The 22,924-nt window shown below is 44.1% G+C and overlaps 1 protein-coding gene across 1 annotated transcript in view; it reads left to right on the top strand.

Moving 5' to 3' along the window:
- The window catches only part of Ttc28 (tetratricopeptide repeat domain 28), a 480,228-nt gene that overhangs the window by 394,838 nt on the left and 62,466 nt on the right, over positions 1–22,924 (top strand). The window lies entirely within an intron of this gene.

Genomic DNA, 22,924 nt, shown 5'->3' on the forward strand with positions numbered 1-22,924 from the left:
AAAGAAAAAAGCTGGAAGTGGCGCTGTGGCTCAAGTGGTAGAGCGCTAGCCTTGAGCTGTAGAGTTGAGGGACAGCGCGCAGGCCCAGAGTTCAGGCCCCATGACCGGACCCAAAAAAAAAAAAAAAAAAGGCTTAAGGAGCTTTTTCTTTTCTTTTTCTTGGTTGGAAACTGGGACTCAAACTTGGTCATTGACGAGTGCTTTTGTTCTACCAATTGTGTCACACCTCCAACCTCAAGAAGGAGTAACAGAAAGGAAATAAGACTTTTGGAAGGAAGGAAAGAACATGGTAGAGCATAAATATGGGTAAATACCTGAACTTTCCTACCTGTGGTAATTTGCAGAAATACTCAGCTCATGGTTGACCAAGAGAAGCCAACTGGCATTTATGAAACAGTCTATCCAACAGTATCAGAATACAAACAACCATAGACCATTTATCAAAGTGGGTTACATCCTGGAATATAAAACAAATTTCAATAAATTCATGATCATGAAATTCATACAGAGTATGTTTTCTGACCACAGTGGAGCTAAACTAGAAATCAGTATTAGAAAGAGAACTGGAAAATCCCTATATTTAGGAGTTAAACAACACACTTTTAAGTAATCCATGGATCAAATAGAAAGTTTCAAAGCTGGTGCTAGTGGCTGATGCCTATAATCCTAGCTACTCAGGAGGCTGAAACCAGAGGATCAAGGTTCAAAGCCAGCCCAGGCAGAAAAGTCTGTGAGACTCCAATAAACTACCAAAAAGCTGGAAGTAGAGCTAAAGCTCAAATGGTAGAGAACTATCCTTAAGCAAAAAGAAGCTCAAGTCCTGAGTTCAAACCCAGGACACACACATACACACACACACACACACACCTAATTGAGAGTAAAAATATATCAGAATATGTGACTGCGTGGGATTCAACTAATGCAGTACCAAAAGGTAAGTTCATTCCACTAACTGCTTATACTAGAAAAGAGAAAGTCTCAGATTGATCATCTAAGTTGCCACTGGAAGAGCAAAGTAAATATAAAGCAACTAGTAGAGGACTTGGTACAGGACAGGACAGAAATAAGTGGAATTGAAAACAGTAAGACAACAGAAAAAAATAAAGTGAATGAAAGCAACCACTAGTTTATTGAAAAAATCAATAATATTCAGACTTTCAGAGAAACAAATGGAAGGCATAGATTATTAATATTAGGAAATCATTGACCCTGTAAGTATTAAAAGGAAAATAAAGAACTACTATGAACAACTCTACACACAAAATATTGATGACTAACTTGACATGGATTCCCTTGAAAAGGTAATCATTCTAATAGTGCCATAACTACTAAGAAAATTGAACTCATAGTTAGAACTCTCTCCTCCCAAAACAATTCTCTAAGGTTTTATCTTTTTGCTGAAGAATTCTACCAAACATTTAAAGAAGTGTCAACACAAACTCTGCAATATCATCTAGAAAATTGATGAGGGGAACTTCCAAACTCATTCTATAAAAATCAATATTACCCTGATACCCAAACCGAGCAAAACATTACAATTATCTAAATCATTCCTAATGTAATATTTTATGTACACATAAATAAGACTCATGAATATGGATGTAAACTTTCATCCATGAATATGGATGAAAATATTATTTCAGCATCTTCAAAACAGAACTACATACTGTGACCTGGTGGATGTCATATCAGGAAAACAGACTGGTTTTGAGATCTTGAAATCACACAGTGCTAGCTACTTTATTAAACAGGCTATACTCTAGACCTCAAAACAGAAACAGACAAACTGACTACACAGAGTGCTGGTGAACAGAAGTGATGAGAACGCCAGCTATTGCTTAGAGAAATGCAAAGCGGTATGGCCCCAACAGGTCTGGCAAATGAAGACTTACCCAGTGACCCTGCAGTCCCCTCCCCTCTTAGTAAATAAAAGCCCCCACACTATCTTCTCAATGTCCTAGGAACCTAATTATTTCAAAGTAAAAGTTGGTTTAAAACTATCATACAATCAACTAATGTGAAGAAGGTGAAGACTGGGATTGAAAACAGCATCTTTGGACTTTTATCAAGAGCTTAACTAGCTATCGATACCTCAAGAAATGGAATATTGTCCTTGTGATTGCCAAATGCCACATTTAGCTGTCCAACCGGTGAACTCTGCTCATTTTTTTGACCTGCTTGGATTGCAGGGGTCCCTGGGGCCATATTCAGGAGCCCGGGGGTCCCAGGGTGCATTCTGTAGTTCATCACCATTGTGTTTGCTGAAGGGGTTCAAGCAGCCTCTTCCCTTTACTATACTAAGCTTGTTCCCCAAATAAAGCTGTTCCTATCCACGCCATGATAGGAAACCAGAATATTAGTATATGCAGAGTCAACAGGACCCAAGAGCCACGCATGGCTTGCTAGCCCTAGAGTGGCTTTTGATGAAATAGCACTTTAATTCTTCGACTTTAGTGTTGGGCAGAGTTGTGTTTGGTGGGACACTGAGGCATATGTGAGATCACAGCATACATTCATGCTGTGCAGAAGGAGAGTTCTGTGCTGTGGCACTGAGGCACGATGTGGATGTCTTCAGGCTGAGAACTGTGCTCGGTGGGACTTCTGGGTGACAGGCAAGGAACACCACCCTCTACTCATGGTTAGGAAGATTCAGATCTGACCATGGATAATGGCTTTCTTATCCATGACCTCAGCACAGGTATCTGAACATTAGATTTTAAGATCTCAACTTTTACTCTTCTACACATTGTAATTCTATTACATTGTAATGGCTGAGTGTGCTTTGTTTTTCCAAAACTGTGGAGGTTGTGGTCACTAAGATGCTGCAACATCAATGTTGTAGTGCACTTGACCATAAGACACATATTTGTGAAATCAAATTTCTGAACCTGTTATGAGTAGTGTCTTCTCCCAGTGCTGTAAGGATTAGTTCAGGGATGGAAGAACATGGTACCAACTAACTAAATCTTCAGACTATATAGGAAAAATCATAATTGCCACTTACCAAGCACAGTTCTGTTCCCAACACCATGTTAAACCCTTAATCTGTAGGTTTGAGTGCCATTGTATAGATAGAGAAAATGAGGCTCAAGGTCAGGGTTGGTAGATAATCTGTATGTCACAAAATTGACCAGGAAACTTATCTTCAGCCACAAATACTATAGAAAAGTTTTCTCTTTTAAGCTTAGAAACAACTAAAGTCTCTCAGTATAGTCACACAGTAAATTGTTCAAATAAGAACCTTATTAGGTATTTTATTCACAGTCTTTACCTGATCACTTTTCAGGGTTCCATATCAGGTTCTGCTTTCAAGATCAACCACTGGATTCAAAATATTTGGAGAAGAAACTGAATTTGTACTGAACTCGTGCAGATTTTTTTTCTTATCCTTATTCCCTAAGCAACATAGGTAGTATACTAATTATTCACCTAACATCTACATTATATTACAACAGGTAAATTAGAGCTGACTTAAAGCAGGCAAGAAGCTAAGTTCACATGGGTTCTATATAAGTACTGCACCATGGCATACAAGGCACTAGGGTGTATTGGGCTCCATCAGTGCTGGCTGGTCATGCTGGAGATTACCACTGGAATCACTGCATGAGAGAAGGCACATATAAACATGATAACCAAGCGTCTTCTGAGGGATTGATAGACATGACTTTTGGCTCCCCAAGAAGAGTTTGTTTTAGAATTATACATGGCAACTTGCAGGAAATGATAACTAAACTCCTATCTTTAGCTTATCTGTTCTTTTGTGGTGACAATATTTAGCCAAACCCTAACCCACAGTCTAGGACAACCTCTTACAGGGAGATCAACAACAGAACTGATCCAGTCCACGTATGCAGCAACAGGAAAATCCAGATTTTCCATAAGACAGAGGAGATGTTTATGGCTGGCTTTCAAAATGATCTTTCATAGAAGACCTTCAACAGGCAGCTATATTTCTGCATCTACAGTCTTTCTACATCCGCAGTCACCCAGAATTTTCCACATTCAGTTTTAGAAGACATATTTATATGTGAAGCTGTTTACCTATATGAACAATACTCCAGCTAAGCAAAAAAGGCTAGGGGTGTGGCTCAAGTATTAGAGCATTTGCCTAGTAAGCATAAGGCCCTGAGTTCAGACCCCACTACTTCCAGAGAGGGGTGGGGGGGAGGGCGAGGGAGAAGAAGGCAGCCATGGAAGGAGAAGAAGCAAGGAGAAAGATGGGGAGAGAGAGAGAGGCAGAGAAGCCCAAAGTTCATTGGGGTTTGTAATGAATCTTCTGCTTTTTCTCAGGAGCACACAAAGGGAGACATATCTCTTTTGTTTTTAAATTTTATTTTGTTGCAAAGGTGATGTACAGAGGGGTTACATAGTAAGGTAATGAGTACATTTCTTGTCAAACATTGTTACCCACCCCTTCATTTTTCTCCAACAATCCCTCCCCTCCACCTCCTCCCTCCCCCCACCTCGTGTCTTGTGAGTATCACTGATGCACTGGTTCACCCTTTGTCCTTGTTTCACTGTTTTGTTATTCCCCTTCCCTTCCCCAAACCAGATAAACATACATACAAGACACATGGTACCAGAATCAAAAACAGTGACTACTGGGCATAAACCAAAAGGGGGAAACAAAGAACTTGATACAGCACATTAAAAACAACAGCATCAATCCTAGGGTAAAGGTGAGCTCGTGTTTTCCACACTCCTGTCATTCAGGCATGTGTTTATTAAGTTGGATCAATTGTTGACTAATGGTTAAAAGGGGGGAAGGATATCAGATAAATAATCAGTGTAAACTTTGAGTGTTGTATATAGACTGATTTAGAATGACTCCTTTATAGGTGTTAAGCTTGCTCAAATATCTTTCAAAAATAGCTTGAAGATTCCACAAATTATGTAATGTGATGCTAGTTTCCAAAAGTGTGTTAGGAAATACTATCAGTGTTTTACCTCAGTAAAGTGTTTCACCATTTACAGTGCAGGTACTCAAAATGTGGCCCCTGGGCCACTCGAGTCTCATCACCAAGAAGCTTGTTAGAAATTTGGGATCTTGGAGGGTCCCGCTGTAGGCCTAGACTGTCAGGCTCGGTATGTTAACAAGGTCCCCTGTGATTCTCTCACTCTTCAAGCTGAGAGGAGCCTCTGGCTGTGAAGTTTTCTTATGAGTATCATCTACTGGTCAGGTAGCATGAACACAGGAGAAGGAGATGGCCCACGCAGGAGTCACTTCCCACATGTGAGGGGAAGTGCTACTGGTGATGGACGCTGCTATTCAGTCACTCCACACAGGAACCATCTTCTCATCTTCCACTTCTTACAAGGAGGTATGGGTAGCTCTGCCTTATAGTTGAAGGAAATGAAGCTCACAAGGATAGTAGCTGCCTACAAAATGAAACACTAGAACCAGGGTAACCCCATGACCTCCCAGCCCCCCCCTTCTAAGTGTTTCAGAACATGCGAAAATGGAAAAAGGATGACAGCAGGGTAGCTTTCAGTTGGGGATTACCTGGGGAGCATTTTAAACACAGATGCCACCTGCAGAGATCCTGATTTAATTGAGCTGGGCCTGGCAATGCAGTTTGAAAATCTCCCTCAGCAATTCTAATTTGTACCCCAACACTGAGAACCTCTTTGATTTACACTCTAGCTAAACATTTGGCCTTGTTTGTGGGACCTCCCTGGAGAACAGCTCACCTTCCTCCATTCACCTGCTGCTTCGAGATTGCCAGAGCACTGGCAGAAGTACCTAAAACATTTGTTATCTAGATAATCACATTGTGTTCAGCCGTCCAGATCTGGCTAAATGTCAGAAGGCAGAAGTGCATGTTTTGCAATCCTTATGATTACAATTCCCTTGACCCAGTGACATCCTTAGCTGTCTCACTGCACACAGCCAGCCCTTCCTGCAAGGACCACTCCCTCCACATCTTCCTAGGTATGCAAGTGGTCTCAGCCCACTCCCTCAGGTGGAAAACTGATCCCCAAGTTCTAATTCTCTCCCATCACTTGGTGCCAGGAGTTGGCTCTGTATTTTATTTGTTAATTTTTTCTTGTTTAACAATCTTTAAATGCAAAAGTTCAATACAAGCCATTTTGTAGAGCTTTGGAATTTGTTCTTTTAAGAGCAAGAATAGGGGAAATGCAACAAAATGATATTTCTACTTTTCAAAAACTTTCAAAGAAAGGGTAGATCACAGGGCTGTGAAAGACCCATTTAATCAAACCCACTTTCTCCCCCTACCAATAGCTTACACCCATTCCACATCCATATTCCTGAATGAAGATTTACAGTTCTGGCTCTGTATGTTATACATATCAAATTATTTCTCACCTTACCCTACTTTTCAGATGAGCAAATTGAGGTTTATAGCAACTAAGTAATTTTCAGCCATTTCAACTCAAAATAATTCCACACAGCCCACCTCATTACCACATTTTGTCATAGGAAAGAGGGACTAGCCCTGGAGAGCTATTCCCTGGGAATTCAAGATAGCTCAGCAGAGGTTGGCAAAGCCTCTGGTGTAGACCAGATGTCATATAAGCTAAAGCTGGGGCTATCCAGTGTGAGCCACATGGGTCCTTTTCCTAGTGCTAGTGACTACATATTTAAAAGGTTGAAAAATTAATATTTTAGTAGCCTGATATACCAAAAAAATATCATTTCAACCTAAGATCAATATGAAAATTAATGACATCTTACATTCTTTTTCTCATGAGAAGCCTTTGAAGTCCATGTCTGTTTCATTTCACAGTGCATCTCCATTCAGACCAGCCACATTTCAAGTGCTCTGTAGCTAAATGTGGCCTGCAGTCACCGTCTTGGACAGCAGCATTTAGAGTACAGAGAACACATCTGTGTGGGTGAGCAGGGGTGGACAGGATGAGCATTGGCAGTTCCATTGGCTCCTGAAAAGACTGCATGGAGTCCCATGTGGGTGAATGTACTTTTGTAATTCCAGGCCTCCCCTGGTCCCCCAGTGAAACATGCATCCTTTTTCTTAGGTATAGACCGTCTGTTGTGGATCTAATGTGTCAAAGTTTTAGTACAATGATTCAATCAGAGTCTTGACCAAGATCCCTTTTTTTTAACCAAGTCTAGGTAAAAATGCCTGTGGCTCCACGGCCCTGTGACTCACTGCTTCTTCTTGTCTCTATCAGGGCTTGACTTTGTAATCATTGTATTGAGCCTCTTAAGAATCACTACAAACAATAAGTCTTGCCTCTTATTAGGGTATTTTTAAAAATTCAGCTAGATCACAAAACTGTTCTATAGAACCCCTTTCCAAGAAATGTGGATAAGCCATCTTTCTGTAGTGAGCTTAATGGGGATACTAGGTTCCTGTCCTTGTAAACCTTGACAAGTGGCGTATTTCCATGTCACTGTGTGCCCTCGAGTCATTCTGTACCGAAGTGACCATCGTGTGGAGAGGCAGGCCGATCTCAGACACCGCGGGATGGCGGAGCTCTGCCCATTGCCAGGTCCCAGACCCTGGAGTCTGTTTGTTCTGCTGGCAACCTCCTCATGGTTAAGCTCTGATTTTGATCCCTCTGAAGAATACATCCAGAGTCTAGCCTCATAATCTCAGTAACATTTCGTGGTTGTGTAGGTTAAGGAAGGGCTACTTACTTTGGGGGGGGGAGACACATTGTATTTCAACGGCTATCCTTGGCACCATGCCCTTTAGGAAATGTAATCAGGGTGGGGTAGTCATTACCTCAGGGAGTGGATTCTGGTCATGAAGTAATCATGTCCCACATGAATCGTTAAACATCTTGCAGAAAATGAAATTCACTCCCCTCCTCTCTCTTCCCCTCTCCTTTTCTTTCTCCTCCCCTCCTTTCTATCTCTTCTCTATTCCCCTTTTCTCTTCTCCCTTCCTCTCCTCTCCCCTTCTCTCCTCTCTTCTACTCTGCTCTCTTCTCCTTTCATTTCCCTTCTCTTCTCCTTTCTCCTCTTCCCTCCCATTTCTTCCCCTTCAGTGTTTCCCAGGGCCACAGCAATCTGGACTTTCCAGGGCACAGTGTGTTAAAGCAGTGACTTTGCTGCCTCCAAGCACTGAGTAGCAGGTGCAGGCCCAGCCCAAGTGTGTGCGCTTCTCACCTAATCCATGCTCTGCCTCAGAGAACACTTAGCCTTTTGTCTCTTCCCAGATTTTTGTAATGAGCTGTGTAACATTCTTTTTACTTAACGAGTAAAGCATTTCTGAATTCCTTATGAACATTTTTATGCTGAATAAATTTCATTAATGATTTTTTAAGAACACCATTAAGTCAATTGATGTATCTTGTTAATAATGGGTGATCATCTTTTCTTAACAGTCCTGTATAAACCATCTCATGTCGCTAGAGAAATCTGAGGCCTTTTGCTATGCGCCTACCTGGCATTGGTCCGCACCATTTTGTGTTACAAAACTCCAGGTGTCAAAGCATTCTTGATTCTTTCTCTTCCTTCTGCTCTGAGGCGCCTTTGGCAGCTCGGGAATCATGGTCATGAGAGCCAGCACTGAGCTGCTGGGGGACTTGTGTGGGGCTTCAGGCATCTGTCTCCACACCTGTTGCCACAGCTTGTCATCCTGTCTCCCAGCCCTTTGGGAGCCTCAATCCATGCTACCGTCTTTCACCCTGGTTACCCACTAAAGTACTCAGTAAATGTTTGCTGAAAAATATGCTAAGAGGGGCTGGGAAGGTGGCTCAGTGGCAGAGTGCTTGCCTTGCATGCATAAGGCCCTGGATTTGATTCCTCAGCATCACATAAGCAGAAAAAGCCGGAAGTGGCGCTGGCTTAAGTGGTAGAGTGCTAGCCTTGAGCTGAAGAGCTGAGGGACAGCGCCCAGGCCCAGAGTTCAGGCCCCACAACCAACAACAACAACAAATGCTAAGACATTTTAACAGATTTTGTCCGAGCCCATGGACATGAATATACCAAAGCATGTTTCACTTCAAAGGGCTCTGGGAAGCAGACTCTGAGGAGCAGACAGGGGACAGGGCCATGGGACTCCTTTTCCTTCCATTTCTCCATGTGGAAAGTAAATGATAATCATTTTGCATCCCCAAAAATAATATTGTAAAGCTAGAGAGAAGCAGGGTGAGCTCTGGAACACTCAGTCACTGTGATGGTCACTGCTTCTCTCTATGTGCATGTATGTACATGCATATTTGTACACATGTGTGTGTGTGTGTGTGTGTGTGTGAGAGAGAGAGAGAGAGAGATACTGATTCAGCTTATTTCCTGAGGGGTATGGAGGAAGCTGGCTGGAACAGAGGGCTTATGCTTGTGACCTGGAAACTGAATTCAACTTTAACCCATCCTCCTCAGTTCTGGATCCCTTCGGGGTCTTCTTCCTGAAGTTACCTCTCCCTTCTTTCCCCGCTCCAGGGACATGACATGACAGCATAGGGCAGAAATCTGTGACTGGGCCTCAGGGGAGCAATCTAGAGCAGATCTGGGAGCCACTGGGCATGTATGGTGTCTCCCACCTTCCTACCTATACCCGTGGCTTATTGCCTAGGTATCATTGAAATACTTAATGTCCTGCTTAGGAGTTTGAAACTCTACAATCAGATTTCCTGGCTCTCCACCTTTGAGATATGTGACAACACACGAGTTCCTTAACTTCTCTGTAACTGGTGTGGAATAAGAGAAAGATTACACCTGAGCTCTCACCTCTGTGAGAACTCAGCCAACATATATAAAAGGTCTAGAATAGCACCTGACATGTAGTTAGGCTTCAGTAGTTTTAACTAGTAAAAGTATTAAACCCTGGTTGCTGAGCTCAGCACTGTGTCTGTCACCCTTCCAAACAGAGCTGTTGATCTAAGAGATTTCGTTAGTGCCTAAGCACTCTGGAATGGGGCCCAGCCCCACTGGAGCTTAAGCAGTGAACCCTTCTTATAGGTAGCCACTGGGTCTAGGTACTCCTTGCTTTGTTGCAAGACTAACAGGAAAATAAATGAAAAGTTGCTACATAACATAACAAGAGAGAGGCAACAGTGGTTCTCAAGATAGTCAAATATATATATGCAAATATATATACATATATTTGTAAAGATACTGTACAGAGGGGTCACAGTTACATGAGCAAGGTAATGAGTACATTTCCTATCAAGCATTGTTACTCCCTCCTTTATTTTTCTCCTACCTTCCCTTTCCTCCCCACCTCCCCAATTCCTCCCTCCCCGACAAAGTTATAAAGTTCATTTCAACAGTGTCCTGTACATCTCGTTGTTACAATGGGTCATCCTATATCCTTATTTCAGCATTTTATTATTTCCCTTCCCCTCCCCAAATTAGAAAAATGTATATACAACATGCAGGGCATGTTTAGTAAAGAAACAAAAAATCATATAGTACATTATAATTACATTAAAAACAATAGCAAGAAAGATAAAATTTCTTGTGTCCCTATCTTGGGGTTCATTTCGCTTAGCATCATCTTATGTGGTCATATGTATATAGCTTTTGACTTTTTCTGCTTGTCCTAGACATATACTACTTATTGCAGATAAGGGAAACCATGGGACCTAATGTTTCTTTGGGTCTGGATTACTTCACTTAATATAATTTTTTCCAAGTCTTTCCATTTCCTAACAAACTGGGTGGTGTCATTCTTTCTGATGGAGGCATAGAATTCCATCACACACACACACACACACACACACACACACACACACACACACACACACACACACACACACACACACCACATTTTCGTGATCCATTCATCTACTAAGGGATATCTGGGTTGGTTCCATATCTTAGCTATGGTGAATAATTCTTCAATAAACATACTTGTGCTGGTAGCTATAGTATGGCCTTGTTTGTGATGCTTTGGGTAAATGTCTAAAAGTGGGATTGCTGGGTCATAGGGGAGCCCTATGTGGTCTCTTTTGAGGAACTTCCATACTGCTTTCCAAAGTGGTTGAATAAGTTTACACTCCCACCAAAAATGCAGTAGGGTTCCCTTTTGGTCACATCCCCTCTAAAGATAGGCAAACCTTTAAGAATGGTTTACAAAAAGAAAAATGTAGAGAAGTTTGTCATCCTTAGTGAGATGCAAAAAGACAGAGGAGAAGTAGGAAGTAAGAGGGAAAAGATAGCGGGTGATATAAAGAACATAAAGATCTGCCACTGCAGTGATGCTGAGTAGAGCAGGCTCCATAGGTGGCTTGCTCAGTGGCATGGACTCTGTATGACGTAGAACAAAGAACAGAACCAGAGACAGGGGAGAGGTAGCCCGCTCTCATCTTGCTCCCGTGTGTCAGCTGACCGGTGTAAGGAGCCTTTGTTGCCAGGAGAAATTTGGCCCTGCTTCATGAGCTTGCCCAGCTTGATGGATACTTGCACCCACCAGCTGCCCACCTTGAGCTCTTTTGTCAATACGAGCATCCTTGCCTCCCACATCAAATGGGATGGCTTGTCCAGTGTGACATATCTGTTGGGTTCTCTCCCAGGCCCCTTGAGAATGGCTTCATTGTTTTCACAAGGAAAGAACACTAGCAGCATTACTAACCTAAAACTGTTTTTGTTCAGTACAGTGACTATTTTCATTATTTAAAAAAAACCCTAAGAAATGACTGTTCACATCTCAGTACAGTGACTATTTTCATTATTTAAAAAAAAACCCTAAGAAATGACTGTTCACATCTGAATCCATAAAGAAGGGCCCGAGTCTGAGCAAAGCTCAAGTGCTCAAAGCTGCCATCAAAATCCTTTTATCTTAAGAGCCTACTGGTGTTTGAAAACCAGCACATATAATGTGATCTCAAGATGTAAATAAAACGCTCCACACTGACAGTGTTAATAATGATTACTTCAGTTGGACAGAGAGAGAGAGAGAGAGAGAGAGAGAGAGAGATACATGCGTAGGTTTTCAGGGTTTTTGTATGTATATGTGTGTGTACCAGTCCTGGGGCTTGAATTCAGAGCTTGGGTGCTGACCTTGAGCTTTTTCCCTCAAGGCTAGCACTCTACCAGTTGAACCACTGCTCCACTTCCAGCTTTGTGATGGTTAACTGGAAATAATAGTCTCATGGATTTCTCTGCCTAGGCTTGCTTTGAACACCAGTCCTCAGATCTCAACCTATTAAGTAGCTAGGATTACAGGTATGAGGCATCTGCACCAGGCTTATATATAGTTATTTTGTTCTTAATTCCTTCCTTCCTTCCTTCCTTCCTTCCTTCCTTCCTTCCTTCCTTCCTTCCTTCCTTCCTTCCTTCCTTCTTTCCTTCCTTCCTTCCTTCCGCCTTTCCTTTCAACAGTATCTTGCTGTGTACTATAGGCTAACTTCAGGATTCTAATGCCTCAGCCTCCTGAGTACCGTGGTTGCAGACATGCACCATCATACTCAGCCTATTTTCTGTATTTTAAACGTTTTCTGCATTAAATGTGTAACTGGAATCTATAAGCCCTAAGAAACAGAAAATATTGTTTACAATAGTTTAAACAAATAAAGGTTTGGGCTGTTGTTACAATAAGTATGAGATATGTCACACAGACCAAAGGTTTAAAACAAGTTTGTTTTTCTGCAATTCTCTTGGTATATATATATATATATATATATATATTACACCCTTTGCTGCATGCTCAGAGGATGGCAGCTGAAGCTCCAGACTTCATGGCCCATTCAAAATTCAAATCAGTAGAAAGGATCTGCTTTCGTACCCTTTGTCAGAAAAGCAAAACCTTTTCCAGACATCCCAGAAGACTACTGTTTTTTTTTTTTCTCATTGGCCACAGTAATGTCTCTTGACAGCTGCAAGGAAGAGTAAGAAAGTAAGTATTTAGCCTTCCAGTTCCACTGGCAATGGCAAGCAAGAGGAAGCAGAAAGTTGAAAATGAGTGTTTGGGGGTGGGGATGTGGCTCAAGTGGTAGAGTCCTTGTCTAGCACACATGAGGCCCTGGATTCTGATGGTAATGCGGTGGTGGTGAAGAAGAGAATGGTAATGATGACGGTGATAAAGGAGTGTTGGATGAGCTGACACTGGCTGTCTGCATTGGTCTTCTAAGCAAGGACGTTTTGATATTAATGTGTTCAATTTTAAATCTAGTATAAAATCCCAGTAATATAAAAGTAGGCACAAGAAAAGGAGTGAAGACAAGCCACAGAAATGTGAATGCGATCTGCTGTGGTCCTGGGAGAAATGGTCTTAGTGCCCCCCACTGGCTACTGTGGTCAGGGGCAGGGATCAAGGGCTCCTTGCTCAGGTACATGAAGGAAGTGGCTATCTAGAGGACAGGCCACGCAGAAAAGACTGTCAGGCAAAGCACCCAGCCCCTTTTGGTGTGTTACAGCATGTCAGAGCATAAGGTGAACGAGCAAATGCTTGGAGAGACCTAAGTGCAGGTGATTTCTACTGATCCTGTGATTCTACATCATGGACAGAGGAGGTCCCTGGATTTCTGATTGAAAGTGGATCACAGGCTTTCTAGGGAAACGTGTTTTGGTAGCATTGCTATGTGATTGAGCCAGCATCAGAAGCCTCATTTCCCCAGCAAATCCCTGGAAACCAGTGATTCACAACTGCAGTTCCAGCCTGCTCTTTTCCATGTTTTTGAAATTTCCCTTAACCAAAGGCCCATGTACTAATAGAAAAATGAGCAGAATATACGAATCGCTTGTTTTGATAGCAGTATGTTTAATGTAGCTAGGAGACTCACACAATCATAGAGTTTGAATTCTCAATCCAGTGTGAATTTTTAAAATGGAGCTTTTCAGACCTGATTGCCTTGGGAAAGCAGATTTCATAATTTGCTCTCGAGCCTTGCCCGAAAATCCATTTGTCTTTGCAATTGAACTCACAAAGCAAAATCATTTCGAAGGGCTGCTCTTGGCCAGCTCTCCCATCCTGCGCTGCTCTCCTGTCCATTTCCAGGGCTCCCATTAGTCTGGGTACACTCTGCCACCTTCACCCTGTCTCAGCAGAGGTTTCCGATTTGCTGAGGGTAGCTTCAGACTCACTCACCCTGCACAGTTGAGTTCTGTGGTGGCTTTGACTGCAGGTGCAGAGGGCAAAATAACCCAAGGAAAAAGCTGGACCAGGAGGTGGTGGGCAGTGGGTCAGGTCCTAGATTTGTAGCTGTGTAATCCTGACACTTCCGTGAGTATCTTCAAAAGCATTCCTGGCCACCCTGCCTGGGTCCTAGAATGAAACAAGATGTAGGGGATCCAAGAGCTTTGAAAACAAAACAAAAATGTTAGGATTTATTTATTTATTTTAAATTTTTTTTGGTGCTGATAAGCTTGAACTCAAGGGCCTTATGTTCTCTATTTTTTATGGCTGATGCTCTACCATGTGAGCCACATCTCCAGTTCCAGCATTTTGTTGGATAATTGGAGATTTGTCTGGCCAGGATCAAATCACAGTCCTCAGATCTCAGCCTCCTGTGTAGCTAGGATAGGCGGCTAGGTTATTTGGGCTATGTCTAGGTAGAGCTATTCAGGAGACAGTGTGTTTTATGAGATCAGTACTTAGGAGACACGTCTGAGCTGGCACTGGCTGGGAAGGACATGATTGTCCTTGGAATCATGGCATTAAAATGAATTCATGACAGGGGAACTGTCCATATTATTGTCATTATTATTTGTCTTTATGCTATTTTATTATTTAGGCATATTCCTCTCTCTCTTATTAATAATAATGAAATTGAGAGGAATCTCATATATAGATGTCTTTTAATTTATCTTCTTAATGAATTATATCTCACAGATAAGAAACCAGTGAAGGGTTACTCAGTAAGCCAGATTTTAAAAGGAAGGTTTCCAGTTTTGCTTAAATTATTGGATACCAGCCAAAAGACTTCCCAATTAATTAGCTTTGATGATTTATTTTAACAACTTCCACCGGATGACAGAACAGAAATGAAGTTGTTTTCCAGGGTATTAATTAGTAGTTCCCGAGTAGAAAATCCTCTTGGAGCATCCCGTGTCTCCTGTCATTTGGGGTGTGACAGCTCCTCCTAGTATAGAACTTGTCCACATGTAGGCTGTACCCATCCATTCTCCATGCCAGAAACAAAGAGCCACAGGCTGGGCACGTTATGAAGGAAAGAGGGTAAAATCTGGTGATGGCCTTCTGGTTGGAACAGTCCTGGGCAGCACTGAGCATCCCAGAGCAAGAGACAAAAGCATAAAGGTATGTGTGTGGTGTCACTCCCTTTTTAGGACCAGAGGCCCCACCTCTAAAAGCCATAGTGGGGTTAACTTTCCTCCCTCTGAATACCTCATAATGGAGACAAAATGTCAGCACATGAAGCCGGACCCCACAACCTGCCAGGGTGTTCTGCTGGACATTGTGACCACCTGGCCTGCCCTGCTGGGGGTTCCCCGCAGAGCCTGTGTGGTCAGTGAACTGGACAAAAGCATGCATGGAATGATGTATCAGAGTTCCCCATCCTGAGTTCCCCAGGCTGAGATCCAAGGATCGACGTTCAAAGCCCAGTCAGACTAATCTATGACACTCTTATCTCCACCTAACTAGAATAAAGCCAGAAGCAGAAGTGTGGCTCAAATGGTAGAGAGTGCTAGCCTAGATTGAAAAACGCAAAGGAAAGTGGTAGTCCCTGAGTTCAACCCCACAGAGAGAGAGAGAGAGAGAGAGAGAGAGAGAGAGAGAGAAATGGATGACTATGAGCATACACACCTGTAAGGAGTAGGTAGTATTGGTAAGGTCTGCTAGAATAGTAAAGAAAGACAATCCAAGCCAAATAAATGGGATTCAGAAAAGACTGGATGGGAGGGAGCTGCCAGGTGGGCAGCACAGCTCTGAGAGCGCCTATAGGGACTGGAGCTGGACCCAGAAAGCAGATAAATGCCACTTTTGCTGGCCAGCATGGTGCAGGCTGGAGGGGCCCCCAGAAGATGCTCAGGGAGGTGGGACTGGTCTAACCTTGGAGATTCAGCCCAAGTGAGGGGCAGAAGTGGCTATCTCTGCCTGTCAGTAATTCTAGTGTGCCTTGAAACAAAGGAAATGTTTGTTTCCTATTGAAACCGCCTCCCTGTAACATTCTCTGCAGGGTTCCCTTAGGAGGGCACCTCCCACCTCCCATTGTGATCCAGAATGAAAACCAGGCTTGCTTTTGCCTTTTCCAAACAGTGACTAATGGCGGGCCTTGGCCACACAGGCTGGGCATATTTTTCACTCTGCTCTGGGCTTCCCACCAAGTGCTCTCACAGTGGCCGGCCAGACGGTTAGGGATGGCAGTGCCCAGCACTTCCCACCTCCTCATCCATCACCAGAGAACCCCTCTCCAGCCACTTCTTTTTAATAGCTTTAATTATTACTTCTCCTACTTCATGGCACAGTTAATCTTCCCACTGCCTCCAGATTTACAGCCTCCCCAGCGCAGGGAATTTCTGAGGAAGCTGCCTGTAGCCTTGGGCTTTACCTACCAGAAGCAGGAAGTGGGACCATGCACCAAGCCTCCGGACTCCTCATGGACTCCGGTCTGGCTTCTTGATCTGCTCACCTAGCTCCAGCTTTTAGGGTGGTGGTAGCAAGGGACCCTAGAAAATTAGTTTGCTACCTTCGGGCTTAAGAGGCAGGGCTGAACAATCAGGATCTCTGTATTTCCCCAAATTTGGGCAGAAAGTTAGCATTTCTAACAGTGAAGAAGTGGGATGTGTGGGTCCCCGATGGCTCCTCTAGTTTGGAATGGAAGGAAAGGGGTCTCGGAGACTGCCGGTGACATCATCCATAACTGTTGGGAGGCAAAAGAAGATCACAGGTTGTCACATCACTCATCCTGCAGAGGAACCGCCAGGAAGAGTAGACAGATGTCAGTATGCTAACGGATGGCAGGATAGATGTGTGGTAGCCTAAGAGTTCCCTGGAGATGGCACCCACACTGGTGTGGCATCTGCCACTGCTCTCCGGTCTCATGTTCCCTGGGGTTCTGAACTCTGATATCTGCTTCTCTGTTCTCTAGACGGATTTAGCTGAATACCACCCTGTTCAGGTACAGTCAGTGCCAGTGTGGTTTGCACAGCAGTGTGCCGTGTTGAAGAGGAAACTGGGACAAAATCATGTCCACCATTCCCTACAAGACATTGTGGGTAATGTAAGAAGCAGGAAAAAGAGCTTGGGCTCCTGAGTCAGGCTGGTCCCAGTCACCAACCCAACCCAGACAAGATCTGGAGCCTTCCCTGACTCTGAGATCTGTGTTAGCCAACCTTTTGTTGCTGTGACAAAACAACTAAGAAAACAGCTTCAAAGGGGAATGGATTTACTTTGGCTCATGGCTTCAGAGTTCCAGTCCATGGTGAGCAGTCTGCATGCCTATGCAGGTTAAGCTGGTGCTGAGGCATAATCTTGTTGTGGAGCAGAGCTGGTCACCTCCCAGAGGCCAGGAGCAGAGAGACATGGGAAAGGGGCAGGGGTTAGGTAGACCCTTCACAGACACATCCTAGTGACAAGCTTTCTCCAGCTGGCTCTGAACTCAGCAAGGAATTCATCCATTCATCCATCCATCCAGTCACTTCTCAATAGCGCCCCCAGCTGGCAGCAAGCCTCAACACTGGACCTTTTGGGGCCAGATAGCACATGGATCTCACAGGATTGTGAATGAGATTGGAGAGTGCAGAGCCAGACACAGAAGAGTCTCTCAAGGAAAGCTAACCCCTTAGGAAGATGCCTATCCCTAAAGTCATGTGATAAGCAGTTTTGAATTGATCTGCAACTTGAAAAAATCATGCCTTTGCTGGTTCTCCCTTGGTAAAAGACTAGAGACATGCCCAGGGGCATGAATACCTACCTGAGAACATGTCAGATCAGACATGCGGTTGGTTGCTCTTCTCACACAGAGCATTTTGCTCTCATGCCTTGGACTCTAGCCATCTGTTTACTAACCAGTCCATTCCCTCCTCCCCACCCCAAGCTTTGAGGTATTTTAAGCACAATGTGGAAGAGACATGTGTGGGATCCTGAGAAGGAATCTAAAGATGACGAGGGTCAGAAAATGGTCCTGTGGGCTACCTCTCCTGGTGCAAAGGCTGGTGGAGCATAGCAGCCTTGATGTGCAGGGAGGGCTCTGTGTGCCCTCCCACACTGGGAAAGTTCTTTTTCTAAGACCATTCAGACAGGCTCAAGCAGAGATCAGTGCTGCATTGCTAGGATCCCCAACAACCTCCTCGCCCCCTGGAGCTAGAGAGCTGGTGACCAACAGCTCTCTTTCTGTATCGGGGCCCAGAGACAGAAGAGTGGACTTAGCCATCCACAACCAGCCTTCACTGTGCGCAAGGGGTTTCACAGCATGCACACTGGAAAATGTTTCTGCCTAGCTTTGTGTTTAACTCTACTTTGTACATTTGCACAGATAGAGAGGGTATGTAATAAGCCCACATGATCGTAACCCTGTTATCAAGATTGTACTAAGCTTATTGCATTTCTCTTTATAAACATTGCTCTGTCTCTTTCTCTGTCTTCCTCCTTCTCCACCATTAAATATTTTTAAAGCAGCTCTTGGATCACACGCAGTTTCATTATAAATACTTCATATGCACTTTAACCAATGAGACCTTCATGAAGCCAGCTACTGTCCAGCATACCCCATGTGACTAGTGTCACTCCTTCATGTCTCCTGCTTATTCAAAAGGAGACGGCTGGACAGCTAAGAGCGGAGGAGAGGGATATGTCCAAGAATTCTTGCTCTGTGATCTTCCACTAACTCCCCTCCTCTTACTGGGCTTCTCTCCTGTCACTCACAGAGTGTGGGAGGGCCTCCTCCTCTCCTGAGCCTTCTGACTTCCTCGGAAAAGCTGGCAGTTCACCAGGACAGAGCAGCACTTTAACCTGCTTGAAGACTAGGTCAGCTCTAAAGCCCCATTTGGGTTTGTGGAGGTGCGAGGAGGCACTACCCTGAGAAAGAGGAGAGAAGGCAGGTGGAATTCGCTGCTACATGTTGCAGTTTTCATAGACGTGCCTTCTGCTTAGCTGGGCCTTCCTGACTAAGATGGCTAATAAAAGCAGAATGGACTAAGTCCCAAGCACTAGTGGCCCGCAAGTCCTTGGCCCTCACCACAGCTCATTGTTCTACAGCCCTGGCTTCTAGGCAGAAGCCTGCTGTGGCCCTGTGTGCTTTCTCCGCGTGCCTTGACGAGACTGGCCATGCAAGGGTCCCCTGCCCCACTAATCATCATTCGCTGCCCCTCCCTGCAGCATGTCGTCACCTCTTGCCCTGCTGACAGACTCTCTGTAAGTCTTCATCTGAGTGACAGTCCTGGAGAATCCAGCTGCGGGCTTGAAAGGGAAGGAGGGCCTGCACATTATCCCCTCAGCGTGCGCAGTCACTTGCTGGCAGCTCGCAGGACACTTTCATGTTGTCTCAACAAAGAGAAGGGCTGCCAAGAGTGTGTAACGTTCCGTTCACAATCCTCAGGCTGGCAGTGTGGCACCTACCATGGGAGCAACCCAGGGCAGCTAAAAATGCCCCGCTCAGCTGGGGCCTTCTCCTCCACTCTTGCCTGTGTTCACGTTGGAAGTCTTTGCAGCATTCTTTACAGAGCATGGAAATGTAAGCTGAGAGGGCGGAGGAGAGAGAGCAGAAGCTGGCTGGAGATCAGGTCATTTTGCCATAAGCAGCAGGCAGCTCCTTCACAAATGAGTGAACACTGGGTAGCCATTACCTTCCTGCTAACTAGGCCAGAGTTCCTGGCCTTTTTTCCCTCTCTAATCACTGGTCAGACCATGTTATAGGAATAGTTGACAAGGCATATTGTCACAAGTATTCCCCAGTCTGTTTCTTTTGGATGATTATAACCTGACCTTAAGGTAAGAACATAAAATTTTCAGCTAGATGCTGGTGGCTCATACCTGTAATGCTAGCTGCTCAAGAGGCTACGATCTGTAGATCATGGTTCAAAGACAAATCTTGGACAGAAAAGATCATAAGACTCTTATCTCCAATTAACCAACAAACAGCTGGAAGTAGAGACTTGGCTCAAGTGAAATAGCACCAGCCTTAAGCAGAAAAACCAAATGAGAGCATGGGAGGCTCTGAGTTCAAGCCCCAATACAGACACATGCACGCACACACACACAAAAAATGCTAACCATTTTCGAGAAAGAAAGCTCAGACATTGAGTGACTGTCTCTGACTCTCAGCTGAATGTGATGGACCCCAAGCTTTTACAAGAGGGCATCTAGTGCTGTTTCTGTTTTAGCTGTTTCTGTTTCCGGTGCTTAGCTAGACCCCTGCAGGGTGGGAGATCAGGACTGGGGAGGGACTAGCAGGAAGACCTTTCTCTGGTGCAGGAGAGGCAAACATGAAAACCAGGCTGACGGCTTGCTTTTTCTGAAGGTCTCTCCTGGCTCGCTTCCACTTATTATTTCATCAACCAACAAATGCTCCTGTTGGCTTAGCAACATCATGGTAACAAAACCCAAAAGCTCTCAGGGAAAACATTGCACAGGCGTCCATTGGAAGAAACAGCTCAGGGGTGCAGGCACCTGCTGCCCCCACTCCCAGCTCCTGCTCCCTCCTGCAGATGTTGTGGCCCCACTGTAGCGATGTCGAAGCTGGGAAAGAGAGGGTATAGATGATCCATTTCCAAAGCCCCTCTTTAGATAGATATAGTTTAGGAATGCCGGGTTTTTCTTTAGCTGCTTTCCCATCATTGAAAGGTTCCAGGTACAGCTGAGATATTATTCCCTGTTTGGAAGCTTGGAAGCCCTAACCTTGAGATGGGTTCTGAAGAGCCATGAACTTCCAGGTAGAAGCTAGTGACATCTCCTGCCCTGCTCAGGGGCTAGCCCCAGTCCACAGGTATGTTACTGCTCATATCAGATCGGAGCTCAGAACCCTTGTGTGTAACCAAAGGTGATGTGTTCATTGTAGAAAGAAAAAAAATATTTAAAATATAGAAAAGCCAACAGAAAAAAACCCTGCAATCCTACCAAACAGATGTAAACATGTATGCATGCATATGAACTCTATTGCAGCTTTTATTAAAATGTACTGTATCATACCCATATGTATCCACTAAACAGATTTCTTCCCATGTTAATATATAACATTTTACTTCACCATTTTTAATGTTCTTATGTTATTTCATTATGTAGCCATACCATGATTTATTTGGATGTTTTTAAAATTATGAAGCCAAGTGCAGTGATCAATGCCCTTGATCTCAGCTACGTGGTGGGGAGGAGACCACGAAGATTATGTTTTGGAGGCTGGCCTAAGGGGGAAAAAAAAAGTTGGGATCCCATCACAACAAATAAGCCAGTCATGGAATTGGAAGCCTGTCATTCCAGCTGTGCGGGAGGTATAAGTAGGAAAGCTGTGGCTGAGGCTAGACTTGAGAAAACAATGCAAGGCCTTGCCTGAAAATAGGTAGAGCAAAAAAGGGTGAGGCATGGCCCCCGTGGTAGAGCATGCAAGGATCTAGAATGCAAGGACCAAGTTCAAACCCCAGTAATGCCAAAACAAACAAACTAAATTGTGAAATATTTTACTCATTAAAAAACAGAAGCTGGGCGCCAGTGGCTCACGCCTGTGATCCTAGCTACTTAGGAGGCTGAGATCTGAAGATTGCAGTTTGAAGCTATCCTGGGCAGGAAATTCTATCACCAATTAATGCCTCAAGAACCAAAAGTGGTGCTGTGGTTCAAGTAGTGGAACCCTGGCCTTGAGCACAAAGAGGCTCAACGACAGTGCCCAGGCTCTGAGTTCAAACCCCATAACCGACCAACACATACACACACACACACACACACACATACACGCAATATGACAGTTTATTTAGTGACTAACATAAGTTATTTTATTCACACAACCACCTTCTAAGTCAGTGTCACACTCAGTTTCCTTGTTTTGCAGATAAGCTAAATAAAACCTAGAGAGGCCAAATGATTTCTCTAACATCTGAGGTACAGGTGCTGTCAAAGAGGTGGCTGGCATACCTGTGCAGCAGCCCTGATTCTGCTAGTGGCCTCCATGGCTCTGTGCAGGGTGAGGGTGGCATCTCCTGTCTTTACCTCTCTGCCCTGCTGCCCATCTGCAGTGCCATAAGGTGCCAGGTGACTGTTTTTCTGGGTTCGGGGGTGGATGGGTGGGTGAAGGGTATAGAAGTTAAGCTACTTGCAGGGGCTGGCTTCTGACCACTGGTTTTCTCAGGCCAGTTCAGACATTTTAACAAGCACCACACTGGTGGTCTTAAATCTCTGAACTTCTGTGGATTTTGGACACCACACTGATATATAGAAAAATGCTCAAAACCAAAGGTGAAAGAGAACCTGTTAGCACATCTGGGCCCCTCTGCCTTCTTGAGAGATCCCAGCTCCATTAGCGTGAACCGCCACCCAAGTTACTGTTACAACTTAGAACTCTACGATCTGTCTCATCTTGAATTGCTATAAGACAACAGCTTAGGTCTGAGTGTATGGTACTATTCCTAGCTACTCAGAAGATGGAGATCAAGGAAATTTTAGTTCCAGGCTAGCCAAACAAAAGTACCTACAAGCAATGGGGGAGGGGGGCACAGCAACATGGCTCAAGTAGTAGAGCACAAGGCCCTTAGTTCAAACCTCATACCAAAATAGAAAAAAACAAAAGCCCAATAGCTTAACTTGGTAGCTATAAGTGTAGTTTATGAGGTTGCTGAAGTACTATTAGAGTTGATTGTAGAAGCAGTATAGAGGAATTATAAAACATTTGGGGACAAACTCACTAAAATCCAATCACCTACAAGACAGCTGAGGTTCTTTTTGCCTGGCTCCCTCCTGGTCTTGTCCATTGACATGTTTACCTAGCTGTCACAAACAGCAGGTATCATCATCATCATCATCATCATCATCTCCTGAACGTTTGTCCCAGTTTTGTGTATACCACAGCCCTCTCTCAAATTCACATGATCCCCCAGAGCTGGGTATTTATGGTGTTTCTGACTCACCCTCTTCTATATCATGGGAAATTGTAAGCAGCTAGCTGT

Source organism: Dipodomys ordii, unplaced genomic scaffold (assembly GCF_000151885.1).
Source record: "Dipodomys ordii isolate 6190 unplaced genomic scaffold, Dord_2.0 Scaffold23, whole genome shotgun sequence".
NCBI lineage: Eukaryota > Metazoa > Chordata > Mammalia > Rodentia > Heteromyidae > Dipodomys > Dipodomys ordii.